Here is a 14,229-nt window from a genome sequence, read left to right as displayed (position 1 = left end):
TGGAGGGTGCAGGCCGAGTGTAGCCAGTCACAGAGGGTGGAGGGTGCAGGCCGAGTGTAGCCAGTCACAGAGGGTGGAGGGTGCAGGTCGAGTTTAGCCAGTCACAGAGGGTGGAGGGTGCAGGCCGAGTGTAGCCAGTCACAGAGGGTTGAGGGTGCAGGCCGAGTGTAGCCAGTCACAGAGGGTGGAGGGTGGAGGCTGAGTGTAGCCAGTCACAGAGGGTTGAGGGTGCAGGCTGAGTGTAGCCAGTCACAGAGGGTTGAGGGTGCAGGCCGAGTGTAGCCAGTCACAGAGGGTGGAGGGTGGAGGCTGAGTGTAGCCAGTCACAGAGGGTGGAGTGTGCAGGCCGAGTGTAGCCAGTCACAGAGGGTGGAGGGTGCAGGTCGAGTGTAGCCAGTCACAGAGGGTGGAAGGTGGAGGGTGCAGGTCGAGTATAGCCAGTCACAGAGGGTGGAAGGTGGAGGGTGCAGGTCGAGTGTAGCCAGTCACAGAGGGTGGAGGGTGCAGGTCGAGTGTAGCCAGTCACAGAGGGTGGAGGGTGGAGGGTGCAGGTCGAGTGTAGCCAGTCACAGAGGGTGGAGTGTGGAGGGTGCAGGTCGAGTGTAGCCAGTCACAGAGGGTGGAGGGTGGAGGGTGCAGGCCGAGTGCAGCCAGTCACAGAGGGTGGAGGGTGCAGGTCGAGTGTAGCCAGTCACAGAGGGTGGAGGGTGCAGGTCGAGTGTAGCCAGTCACAGAGGGTGGAGGGTGGAGGGTGCAGGTCGAGTGTAGCCAGTCACAGAGGGTGGAGTGTGGAGGGTGCAGGCCGAGTGTAGCCAGTCACAGAGGGTGGAGGGTGCAGGTCGAGTGTAGCCAGTCACAGAGGGTGGAGTGTGGAGGGTGTAGGTTGAGTGTAGCCAGTCACAGAGGGTGGAGGGTGCAGGTCGAGTGTAGCCAGTCACAGAGGGTGGAGTGTGGAGGGTGCAGGCCGAGTGTAGCGAGTCAGAGAGGGTGGAGGGTGGAGGGTGCAGGTCGAGTGTAGCCAGTCACAGAGGGTGGAGGGTGGAGGGTGCAGGCCGAGTGTAGCCAGTCACAGAGGGTAGAGGGTGCAGGTCGAGTGTAGCCAGTCACAGAGGGTGGAGGGTGGAGGGTGCAGGTCGAGTGTAGCCAGTCACAGAGGGTGGAGTGTGGAGGGTGCAGGTCGAGTGTAGCCAGTCACAGAGGGTGGAGGGTGGAGGGTGCAGGTCGAGTGTAGCCAGTCACAGAGGGTGGAGGGTGGAGGGTGCAGGCCGAGTGTAGCCAGTCACAGAGGGTAGAGGGTGCAGGTCGAGTGTAGCCAGTCACAGAGGGTGGAGGGTGGAGGGTGCAGGTCGAGTGTAGCCAGTCACAGAGGGTGGAGTGTGGAGGGTGCAGGTCGAGTGTAGCCAGTCACAGAGGGTGGAGGGTGGAGGGTGCAGGCCGAGTGTAGCCAGTCACAGAGGGTGGAGGGTGCAGGCCGAGTGTAGCCAGTCACAGAGGGTGGAGTGTGGAGGGTGCAGGTCGAGTGTAGCCAGTCACAGAGGGTGGAGGGTGCAGGCCGAGTGTAGCCAGTCACAGAGGGTGGAGGGTGCAGGTCGAGTGTAGCCAGTCACAGAGGGTGGAGTGTGGAGGGTGCAGGTCGAGTGTAGCCAGTCACAGAGGGTGGAGGGTGGAGGGTGCAGGTCGAGTGTAGCCAGTCACAGAGGGTGGAGGGTGGAGGGTGCAGGTCGAGTGTAGCCAGTCACAGAGGGTGGAGGGTGGAGGGTGCAGGTCGAGTGTAGCCAGTCACAGAGGGTGGAGTGTGGAGGGTGCAGGAGGGTGGAGGGTGCAGGCCGAGTGTAGCCAGTCACAGAGGGTGGAGGGTGGAGGGTGCAGGTTGAGTGTAGCCAGTCACAGAGGGTGGAGGGTGGAGGGTGCAGGTCGAGTGTAGCCAGTCACAGAGGGTGGAGGGTGCAGGCCGAGTGTAGCCAGTCACAGAGGGTGGAGGGTGCAGGTGTAGCCAGTCACCTGTGTCATTTCTGGTCAAAAAAGAACTTGCTGGTTGAACAAAAGAAACTTTAAGTCAAAATTTGGAGGGGGTATGAATAATTGTGGGCTTGACTGTAAGATCCTCTCTGAACAGCACATTAATATCAAACACAGGACTAAACAGGACTAAGTCTGTGGTGTTTTCATTATTACTTGCTAAGTATTTTTCCAATGGTTTGAAATGTGACTCCGGTCTGATTCTTCTACTTTGTGTGAACTCTGAGCAGCTGCATTAAACACCTGCTTTTCAAACGAGCCTCAATTCTGTGACTGTATGAATTTAAACGTTTGTCACCTGCATAAATAACAATACTTGATCTAGTGAGGACTGCAGTGCTGCTATGATCCCAGCTTATAGATGGAGGCTAGCATAAGAGGCTCACAGCTAAAGCAGCACACCTGGGTCTCCCAGCCTATTAAAAGCAGCCCTTTGCTTCACCTGCTTCACTAAACATTATTATTCTTATTTAAGCAGAGTGGTGTGATTGATGTAGGCATTGCTGTGTGACAGGATGACTTTTCTTGCACACCCACTGCTGTGGATGGGCGTAGCTTTGGGTCACGTGGTGTTGGTAACAGTAATAGTGATCGCTATATCACCTGTTCACGTCCCGAGGGGATTTTTGTGAATGAGTGGGTGAAGTCGACTTTTGCTGACCGCTCAAGCTGAGAATGTTGATTTTGATCACTGTTTTTCTGGATTGTAAGGATTTGATAACAAATAAAGAAGTTTTTAATCTGGAACTTTGACTTACGTTTTGAACAGCGGGCGCGTCAACATTATTCCCCTATTCAGCTGCTCGGCGACTCAAAGGCTTGATAGTCGCCAATACCCACCAAATGAGGGCGCACATGCTTCCACGCCCACTGGTGACTGCACACATCCTTTCAAGGAAGCATTTCATTCATCCCTAACAAATGGAACAAAACACTGTGCAGCGTGTTCAGGTTTGAACGTGGCCCTGGCCTCTCTCTGCATCCACCTGCATCGGCCTTCTTGTGTGTTGTACCTCCAACAACCCAGCAGCACATCCACTCCCTGCTGACCTGCTTGGTTTGAATAAATTCTACTTTCTTTGTAGGTACATTTCATCTGTGAACTCCTGAACTCCTTTACAGCAAAGGCTGCAACTCATTGGTGGTTATGTCACCATGAGAAGATTTTATTCTTTTGCAGAATTTTTTAGGATCATTCAGATGTTTAGTAGTTTTTGAAGGACAGGATTCTGATTTGGCCTTTTTAATGAAGGAGGCTGAACGATTTCCGAGCTGCCACAAATCAGCCAATCTGCTCCAGATTTAGTTTCTCTGGCCTGAGCAGCATCCCTGTTTTTAAGGAGACTGCATAGCTGAGGACAAAACCAAGGATTGTTTCTGCATTTCACTCTAAATCTGAGCATGGGGGCATGCTTATTTATCATTTTGATAAAAGTGTCATAACAATAATTCCATGCCATCTCACCATTGGTGATCAGATTCTGTTCCAGTTATAGTCCCATAAATCACGAAGCTTGCTGACAGAAAAGCTTCAAATCTCCTTTGAAAGCTGTTTGTGGTCTTGATTGTGGGAGCTTCAGTTGTCTGACTCCAGCTGCCACACAGTGGTCACATTTGCAAAAACCCCAGTGTGACAATATTTATCAGTGAAACAGAAATCAGGAAGTGATGACTTTTCTTTGAACATTTGCTAAGGCTGAGCTGTGCTTTATACCACAGTTGGGAAAAGAGGAAAGAGAGTATATTATCCTTAATGTGTTAGGAAAAAAGACATCTGATACCAAACTGATATAACCACAATAGTCACATATCAAGTAACCAGAGTACAGCTGTGCAGGACTTTTATTGTGAAAAGTAGGAAGAGGAAACAGTTTTCATGAGCAAGCTTTTCTGACATGTGTATTGAGTGGTTGAGAGGAGGCGGCAGACAGCAGGACAGTCAAAAACTCCCGACCACACTGGTACTGGGAATCCCCCAGTGCTCGTCCTTTAATAAACACTCCTCACCAACAAGGCTGAACGGCTGCTGTCTCATCATACATGAAGCGAGCAGCGTTCATACAACAGAGGGCAGGGCGCATGGTGTGACATCACTAAACATGAAGTTGTCTTAAAGAGACACCACACTATTGCGACTGTTACACATGGAAACTTATAAGCATAACTTCTCTCCAACAAACGTGGAATAACAGGAAGATCCTTTATAAACACAAGTCATTTCTTCTTCTTTATATGGAGGAATTAACTGGAAACAAACTTGGCTGCATGAAGGACAATTTAAAGGAGTTTCTTATAAAATACTACAGAACTTTCAAATTTAGAGACGAAGCCAAGAAGACACTGCAGAGGTTTCAGCCTGATGTGAACTGTTCTGCTTCTTTCTGTGAGTTACGCACTGAAACTATTTATCATCTATTTTATCAGATTATAAACACCAGAATCAGAGTTACTTCTAACAGCAGTTTCATTATTGATCCAACAGCACAGATTTATCACTGATCTGTTAAACCTGATCACTTAACCCTTTCACACACAGTGGTCACTGCAGTTACAGCTATTCAAAGGCTTGTATTTGTGTCAGTGTTGATGGTATACTGGCACATAAACCACTACACTGGACACTGATGTGTCCCTCCATACCCAGTCAAAACCTGTTGTCCACCTAACTGGACATGTAAAAAAAACCTCTTTGAAAAGTACACGTTTAAATGAAGTTCAAAAATCTTTTTTCATGCCTAAAGATGAATAAAAACACTTAAGAAAAAAATCCTGATTGAGGCTGTCATAATTCATGCGTGAAAGGGTCAAAACTAGAAAATAGATGGGACAGACATGACTGAGGGAGAGGAAGGGGAGAAAGAAAGATGAAGGAAAAGAAGAACAGAAGGGAAGAGGGACAGTGAGAGAGGAAACTTAAAAAGAGAAAGAAGAGAAAAAACATCTCCTGGATCACCTGTTGAGAGAAAAAGAAGAGAAAACAAGCAAAAAAACAAAGCAACATACTAAACACAACACCATCAGGTTAATTAAGTGTGAACAGCAGTAAATACTAAATATTGAATGTTGTTGTGTAGCAAGCAGGACAGACAGCGCACAATGCGCTTGGAAATAGCAGCCAATAGAGGTGTAGTTTATGTCTATGAACAGTGAACACCCGTGTGCACACCTGTGTGGATCAGCGCGCTTTCAAAAGGTTTCCCCATGTAATGCTCTGCTCCACACGACCAGCCTCTGTGCCTGTCTGCTGCCAGCGTGAAGAGGACACTCATCACCATCAACGCCCGGAAAGCAGCGGGTCCAGATAACATCCCTGGTAGTGTGCTGAAAGACTGCGCAGAGGAGCTGAAGGATGTCTTCACAGACATCTTTAACACCTCCCTGAGGCAAGCCACTGTCCCATCATGCTTCAAGACTGCCACCATCATACCTGTGCCAAAGACACAGGTCCCAGCCTGTTTCAACGACTACCGCCCCGTGGCACTGACACCCATTTTTATGAAGTGCTTTGAACGACTAGTCATGTCACACATCAAATCCACCCTGCCTCCCACCCTGGACCCATACCAGTTCGCATACAGAGCGAAACGATCCACAGAAGATGCAATCTGCTCTGCCCTCCACCCAGCCCTAACTCATCTGGACAAGAAAGACTCATATGTGAGAATGCTGTTCATAGACTTCAGCTCAGCATTCAACACCATAATACCACAACAACTCTTCTGTAAACTGGACAGACTGGGCCTCAGCACCTCCCTCTGCAACTGGCTGCTGGATTTCCTCAGCCAGAGGCCTCAAGCGGTGCGTGTGGGCAACAAGGTCTCAAACAGCATCACCCTGAGCACGGGGGCTCCACAAGGCTGTGTGCTCAGTCCTCTGCTCTTCACCCTGCTGACACATGACTGCACACCAACCTACAGCTCCAACCACCTTGTGAAGTTTGCGGACGACACAACGCTGGTGGGGCTCATCACCAAGGGCAATGAGACCCACTACAGGAAAGAGGTTGAGCTCCTGACCACGTGGTGCAGAGACAACAACCTTCTGCTAAATGTTAGCAAGACCAAGGAGGTTATTGTCAACTTCCAGAGAGGCCCCACCTGTCACCCCCCATTGACCATCGACGGCGCTGCGGTGGAGAGGGTGAGCAGCACCAAGTTCCTGGGGGTGCACATCAGTGAGGACCTCTCCTGGACCACCAACACAGCATCACTGGTCAAGAAAGCACAACAGCGCCTCTACTTTCTGCGCAAACTCAAGCAGGCAAGTGCTCCACCACCCATCCTGACCACATTCTACAGAGGAACCATTGAAAGCATCCTTTCCAGCTGCATCACTGTGTGGGGCGGTAGCTGCACTGACTATAACAGGAAAGCTCTACAGCGCATTGTGAGAACAGCTGAGAGGATAGTTGGTGTACCACTCCCCTCCCTGCAAGACATCTACACCACCCGCCTTACCCGCAAAGCCATCACAATTGTCAACGATGCAACCCACCCCGCGCACTGTCTGTTCAGCCTCCTGCCCTCTGGAAAAAGATACAGAAGTCTCCGCTCCCGCACTACCAGGCTCACCAACAGCTTCATCCACCAGGCTGTGAGACTGCTGAACTCTCTCCCCTCCCGGCTCCCACACACACACACTCCACAACAAGGAAACACTCTCTACATTCCTGACTGGAAACGACTACCTCTGCATTACAATTGCACACACCTGCTGCCTTATATTTTTTGTATTTTTAGTATTTTCTTTAGCACTATTTATATTATTTATATTACTATTACTGCTGCTACAGTCTTATGCTGCATTAAAACAAAAACCCTTACCAACCACAACCTGGGACTACGTCAAGTGAACTAGTACACTACTTTCCAGGGCGCACTGTGGAACACTTTATTATATGTTATATGTTATGTGTAGGTCCTGTCTTGTTATATCCTGTATGTTACCTAAATGTTGTGCATCTGCACTTTATTGTTGTCTATGTCTACGCATGGGACAGTGTGAAACGTAATTTCAATTCCTTTGTATGGCAAGTACATCTGAAGAAATTGACAAATAAAACTGACTTTGACTTTGACTTTGACTAGAGGGTGTAGAGAGCCATAGCCCCGCCCCCCAGGGCATGAAGCAGGCATGGAGGAGATCCAGCCTCCACCTGCTGCCACAGATGGAGCTCCCACAGCCAGGGGAAGGAGTACTAGCGGTCCACTGCAGCGGCCGGCCACTTCAGAGAAAGCCAAAGACGGGACCCTGGACCCCAAGAACCACCCGACACCTGGGGGAACCCCGACCGCGCAACTAAGAGGAACAAGCCATCCCCGGAAAACAATCCTGATAGGAGCAGGCCAACAAGTCTCGCACCAGTTGTGACATCACATCCTGTGTCGTGCGACACAGTCGTTGTGGTGCGTTGGTCAGTATCAATATTTGTAACTTGATCCATTGTGCCGTGGTCGTTGCAATCATGCTCATTTTCCCACCATTTTAATGACGATCCTGCACCGAATCTCAGAGACACACGAATACACAGAGTGAGATGTTTAAGCAGTTTGAAAACTTGAATTTGTAGAAAGACCTTTGCAAAAAACACCCTCAACAAAGTCGTGGCTTCCAGTTTTGGCTTCTCCTTATCAGCTCGTGTGACGTGATCCTGTCTGAATGGTCTAATTTAGGAGGAGAGTGCAGCGCCTTCTCCCGCCTTAACCACAGTTAGAAACGACTGCATCTGTGTGCTGACCAGATGAGTTAAATGACCATTGTGGGGGTATGATGGTGCCAGGAGTGGTGCCAGGGGTGGCGCCACAGGGGCACTGGTCCCAGCTGAAATTTGATTGGCCCCCTGAAGTGCCCCTGTGCTGTCACTCATCTGTCCTTTGCGGGAGTGTTCATCAGATTCAAATCCAAGTCCCAACACTAGTGGTGCTAATGAGAAAAATAGGAATTTCCAGTGTGAAATCTTACAGAAGAAGATTTGAACATCCTGCAATGAAAGCTTTTCAACAACTGGTTAGAGTCTACATTTTGAGAAGTTTGTTGGTATGTCATAAATCTGTATTTACCCACAGCTGTCATGTAGCTGAAGTCTGACAAACATTAAATGAGCCCCAGTGCTCCCAGTATCGGTGCAGAGATCCCGTTTAATCGACTGTAACACGAGCTTTGTAATATAAGTCCCGGCGTGTGTGGTACCTAAAAAAACTGAATCTCAGCTAAAAGCTCCTTTAAACCATTTCTGCAACCACCAAATACAGCAAGGACAACAAACAGTTAGGAGCCTGTCAGGAGTTTTCCTGTAATTCAACTCAGATTGGAATAAATGACACTCAGACAGGTTTTATAAATTAACGTGCACGGGAGAGAACTGGACAGGCGCTGTTCCTTCGCTTGACCTCAGTTGCTCTCGTCCGCTCTCACATAACACTGCTCTTTTATTGTGGTTACATGAATATGCATAGGTTCATTAACATATGACATCTTATAGGTATACATGTGAACAAAGAATACCTTGTGTGTGTGTGTGTGTGTGTGGCCATAAAATGACTTCCTAACCTGCTGGCCTGGAAGTCCAGCAGTTCATCTAAACAAAATGCACTTAGAGTAAAACAGACATAGATACGTTTATCCTACCATAAAACAATAAGACAAGGTACGACCTCTCCCATGCTCCCAGGATGTGGGTGTGAAAGCCAGAGTGCTCTGGAATGCACACAAGCTTCCTAGGATGAGACATCCTTTCAGGATACTATCAACTACATACTTCTAAACACAAATGATTACATGCAGCATTCTACCATAAGTAAACCTATATAATTAAAAGGTAATACTGACATTATATTTAACATTCTATTAACATTCCCTCCTGTTGTCAGTTTAACTTTTAAATGAGATATCATTATGTAACATCTTGTTGTACATTTCTGTCACATCCTCATTAATCACACAAAATCTTCACGTTCCAACAGGTCAGAGTCATTATCATCATTTGTCACAACTATGTATGCAGTAACACTGGAAAATATTATACGGTTAATCATGAGTTTTAGACATGGCAGGATACATGTTACAAAGTCACAAAATAAAAGTAAAAAATAGTCCAACTCCAATAAGTAGTCTTTCTAGCACCTGGCTTCAACCTTAAGTATTGTGTTTTTGGCAGGTCATAGATGTTCTCACATATTCTTTTGCTGAAGTTTCAAAATTAAAATAAAAAAAATAAAAAATAAAGTGTAAAATTGTTGATTTATTATAGAGATCATCTTCCCTCCTGTCGAGACATGATTTAAAGCATGGCTCACTAGAGTGGCTGTTTTGTGTAATGATTTGGGAAGAATGGGAATTCCTGCTATTTCATATGTCATCAGTGTCTAATAATGCTCCGTGTTTTAGCCATTGCGTTTGTTCTTTTAATCGTGCTGCTTCTTGTTCATCCTGCAGTATAGACAGTGGGATAGTGTGATTTTCATAAGTCGTTAGTAAGACTGTGGTTGCTATGGCTGCTGCTTTTGCAGCTTTATCAGCAAAATTGTTTCCCTTTGTAACTTCAGAGTCATCCTTCTAATGTGTGGTCCGCCACATATTTCTGCAGAACAGTTAAGTTCTGCAGTGCCGCATATATGTCTCTTCCAGTTGTTCCCATCACTGTCCATAGGATCAGAGTCCAAATGTATGTAGAATAAACATTCAAACATACCAGTTGAGTTTGTTGTTTGTCAACATGGGTCTCAGCTATCTTGAAAGCTGCAGACCTCGCTCGAGTTTTACGGCCTCTGCCAACCCCCATCACCTCACTTCAGGCCTCCTTGTCCTGTGGGGGATATTTATGACTCCTCCATTGTCCATTCTCTGCAGGAAAAACTCTGTGGAAAGGATGCTGGATCCAGTTATCTTACTGCTGTTGTGATCCCAGCACTCTTCAGTGTGCCATCGTATGCACAGTACAGTGACACAGCATTAGGTGATGTTCATAGGAAACTGCTGTCATCACCACCATCGCTTCTGGTTCCGTGCTGTTCACAGAATCATGATGCCATCCTCGAAATCTGCCTGCGCTGTCGATTGGAGCTTGGCACGCTCCCCTCATCCTTCAGGTGCCCGTCTGTCGTCCACAATCTCCTCTGTTGGTCTCTGGAAAGACCCCTGGGCACAGCTCTCATTCCAACGCAGCTTCGTGGTCCTTGCTGTGGCTCCAAAGTCTGATCTCATGATGGGCCCCAAACAGCTCGACCTTTGACCTCAACCACTGCCTTGGCTGTCAGCTATGCCTGGAATGGGTTCGCTTCTCACTGGGCCTCAGAAGATTTCTCAAGAGATTCCTTTCAGCAAGACTGCTGCACCTGTATTTCCTTGCTAGGAGGAAAAACCTTCTATTTGGAAAGCATGTCAATCATCATCGAACCACATTCTTTAGTTCAGTGAGCTCCATCTATGGACCATCAAAGCCTCATCTGAACATGGATGCACCACTTTGCATAGGTTTAATACCTGTAAATAAACTGTTAATCACACAAAAATCACTGCAAAAATCATAAAAACATAGTTTAGAAAACATAAAAAGATAGTTTCATGTAACTCTGTAATTCTGGACCCCTCCTGTTGACGCATGGACACTCCCATGAGTCAACTCATCAAACCTAGATTCCTGTCTGAAATAAAAAGTTAGCGAGATCATGTCCCAGGCAACATCAGGGTGTCTCCCCCTCTGGAGCAGCACCACCCCGGACCTATAACCCTGCAATAAAAGATGTTAGTGTGTTTTGCATATTAGGTTTGCTTAAAACCCCGCTCCACCAGGAGCCTGCATACACACCATCATGGCCTGGAAAACAAGATCTAGAAGTAAAATCAACCTTCACACTTATAAACAATTGTATAATACGAGTATGAAAGCATTCAGCATCAACAGGACAAGTATCATGTGCAGATTTTCTCAAATCAGTAAACTGCAATTATTGGCATAATTTGCCTCAGACATGGATCATCCCATGTACTCAGTTAACATTAATGTAATCGGTGACTTCCCTTAAGCAAAGTCACTCCACTTAGCTATCACTAGGAGCTCAGTAGTGGCCAGCTAATGAGCCCCATATTAAACTATTCCATAAACACTGTATCTCTCATTTGCTTTCTCATGTTACTTGTCCGTCTCTGCTGAATCCTCTACATGCACTCTTAGAAAAACAAACATTTAGCAACACACATGGACAATCCTGGAGGTCAGGCACAAATTGACAGGTTCCAGAGGTGCTGTAAAAAGACCATAAAGTTCTCACATGTTATTCACATCGTCAAAGTAACCTTCAACATTTCCCCAACAACACAGTGTAACAGCATCACCAACTCATAACCTGTAAACACAGTTTTCTTCACACATGAACCCAGAAATCCTGTAGTGGAAAAACATCAACCAGCTATCCTGGTATAAATCACATGATCAACTGACATGAAGAACTGTAATGCTGTAGAAATGTTAGCGCTGCGCAGGTGTATACACACTTTCTCACAGTTACCTCTGTGAGCAACACAAGGTAGTGAATAACACCCCTGGTAGATGCAAACACAGAAAGTAGCATTTAAAAGGCTAAATCATCATGCAACCTCGGATGGTGCTATCATCTTCCTGCTCCTTGTAAGAAGAAACACACATAGATTTATCTGCACCTTTGTCAGGTGGGGGTTAACTTTGCACAGTCGTGTTACATCAGTAAAATCGTGTCAGCTTTTGTCAGCTGTTGTCAATCAGTCAGTTTTATTTCTCTTACTCATTTGTTATTCACTCATTCATGCATTCATTCATTCTTTGCTAAAAGTGGAACCCATCGACGCATTCAGTTTCCACACATAGCAAAATGACGTCATTTTAAAAAGAAAAAGAAGAAAATTTCAAAAGAAGAATTTAGACTGGATTATCTCGCTGAATCCTTTTTGACAGGGACTTTCATTTTAATTATCCCAGATAAGTGACTTTCTCCTGAGCCCATTTCAATATTTTGGAGAAAGTCAACGGTTTGCAACGGTTTTCTTGACATGTCGTTTAGCGCTTTTGTTCCAATCATGCAGATCTGCTCAAACAGAGATTATCAAACCAAACTTTCAGTGCACTGTGAAAGTATCAAAATAAAAAGGCCTTGTTAAATCATGACACACACTCCTCATCTCAGGAGGGTAAATCATACCATTAGCATGATTTATCAAACCATCATACTAATTGGCAGGCTCAACTTCACAACAAAAGAAAAATCATCAGCTAGATAAACACCAAACCAACCATCAGCCGCACGACACACAACATAAGCCTAATGTCTTATTAGCTATGAATTTAATCTGTACCTTTTTACTCATTTAGACCAAAGATCTCATTTAGTTTTCCTTTTTTTTTTTTTTTTTTCGTCATCATAAAACATGTGACATGTTGTCATGCACTTCACAAAAGAAGTTCGTTCTCATGTATTCAGAGTTGTGTATCTGGGTGCAGGATTCATTCACACATCACAACAGGAAACTCAGTGTTTTAGAGTCTCCACTCAAACAAACTCCAACACTTCCCATTCACTCGTGCTAGAATTCAATCACCTTTCCTTAATCTAAGAACGATCAATAAATTTGCATATCAGCTATTAACCCACTAAGATGACAGGACAACAGAAATGCATGTTCAAAATATTATCACAAAAATAGAATTTCCCTCATACAGTAAAATATTTTGTGCTGCATCAATCAGGCAGAAAGCATCTCCTAATTTACTATATTAACAACTAAATTTATTGTCTGATCCCTGGTTGTTCAAACCAGAATCTTTTTTCCCACAAAAATTAAACTGTTGTCCTGCAACCTAGAGAGTTAACTGTCAGCATTGGATACACTCAGCATTTAATAACAAGCGTCTGTTAAATTGACACGATTTTAACACTGATGAGAGATAACAAGCTGATTTTCATTGCATGTGTGTTTGTGTTATTAGGCAGGTTTAATCAATGTGTCTGGAGCTGCATCTCCAGCAGGGCATGTTCTTAAAGCTGCCTTTCCTACACACTTCTCTGCTATTAATTGATCATTTTTTAACTAACGTGCTATGAGTCCACTGGTCTTTGCATCACACGAGGTGACTTGGATAAGATGATAAACAGACTCACATGCTCAAGATGCTGTCTAATCTTCATGAGCTCTCTTTTGTTTGTGTTAGTAGGGTTAATGCATGTTCTGCTTGTGTGTGTGATTTTGTATATGTTTCTTTTTGTAGTGTTTCAGATTCCTTCACAATTTTCCTACTTAAGCAGTCAGTATTATTTTCCCCAGGTTTGCTAACCCAAATTTTGATTTCCCACATTAAACAACAGCATTCCTCTGTGTTCTCACCTGCTGCTCTCACTCTGTTGTCCTCTCCCACTTCAACAGTCCAACAGCCGGCAGTTCTTCTTCAGCTTTGTCCTGTATTCCACTGTCTCTTCTTGCCATTTTCTCCAAAGGTGGCAAATGTCAACTTCCAACAGTCTCCTCAGTTCTCCTCAAACGTTCTTTTCACAAGCACAGTGAAGTTGCAGCTTGTTGGAAACACAGTGCCATTCATCAATCAATCAGGATGATGGGTTTGTTCTTCTTCTCTGATGCTGTTTGTCCACACTGCTGCTGCTTGCTGGGTCTCTTTGCTCAGGACTTTGCTGCTGTCTCTTTATCGGCCATGTTATTGCTCTTTGGAACTGCATTCCTTGTCTTCAGGGAGGAGTGAGAGCTCACTTGTGAGGATGAGGGACACATGGAGCTGTAAATAAGTTAGCCAGAAACCTGGCCTGAATGTTTCCAATGATCTTAAACTATAACTTTATTCCGACCGCTGCATGTGGAAAATTGGTCCAGGTCTGCTTTAATCTGAAAGTGACAAAACTAAGACATTTTCATTATTATCATTACTGCTTAACGAACACACAGAACTCTCCTTTCTTAAAAGCAGAAAATGAGATTGCAGTGGTTCTTGGCTAATAAACACATAACCTTTTTCCTATGATTTTTCATCTACAATGTAGATTCTGTCTCTTTTTACTCTTTTTTCTTTACACTAGCTGGTGACCTGCAGAATCACCGCTCTCACAATTTGTGACAATTACATTTACACAGCACACACACACACTGCGACGTCAGGCACATTCACACTCACTCTTTTCATCTGCATAAATAAATCATATGGCTGATGATATGTGCCATGGTGATCCATAAGTA

Source organism: Oreochromis niloticus, unplaced genomic scaffold (assembly GCF_001858045.2).
Source record: "Oreochromis niloticus isolate F11D_XX unplaced genomic scaffold, O_niloticus_UMD_NMBU tig00002548_pilon, whole genome shotgun sequence".
In the NCBI taxonomy this organism is placed as follows: domain Eukaryota; kingdom Metazoa; phylum Chordata; class Actinopteri; order Cichliformes; family Cichlidae; genus Oreochromis; species Oreochromis niloticus.
This window is presented reverse-complemented; position numbering follows the sequence as displayed.